Source organism: Penaeus monodon, chromosome 24 (genome assembly GCF_015228065.2).
Source record: "Penaeus monodon isolate SGIC_2016 chromosome 24, NSTDA_Pmon_1, whole genome shotgun sequence".
In the NCBI taxonomy this organism is placed as follows: Eukaryota; Metazoa; Arthropoda; class Malacostraca; order Decapoda; family Penaeidae; genus Penaeus; species Penaeus monodon.
The window spans coordinates 3,376,341-3,376,606 of record NC_051409.1 but is presented as its reverse complement, the minus strand read 5'-3'; the positions used below and the strand labels follow the sequence as shown (position 1 = coordinate 3,376,606).

Here is a 266-nt window from a genome sequence, read left to right as displayed (position 1 = left end):
TCGGTCACGACAAACCGCTCTGTGCTTGCACCCCAGGTCATCATTTCGTTTCTTCGTTTACTTGTGTTGTACGTTTTAAGCAAAATAGAGTCAAATCGTACCATCCTATCATTACTATTCACTAGTCCTTTGTATTAAGGCAATCACAGTCTTTTACATTGTCGTGTGTGTATAAAAGAAGTAAAGTAGCAAGATAGCAACACTAAGAGTCGCAAGTAATAAGCAAAAAGAACACACGAACTGCACTCAACTTCCCTTTGCCTACA

General features: G+C 39.5%; 1 protein-coding gene across 2 annotated transcripts in view; it reads left to right on the top strand.

The window, feature by feature from the left end:
- The window catches only part of LOC119588981 (peroxidase-like protein 3), a 5,209-nt gene that overhangs the window by 2,001 nt on the left and 2,942 nt on the right, over nucleotides 1-266 (top strand). The window lies entirely within an intron of this gene.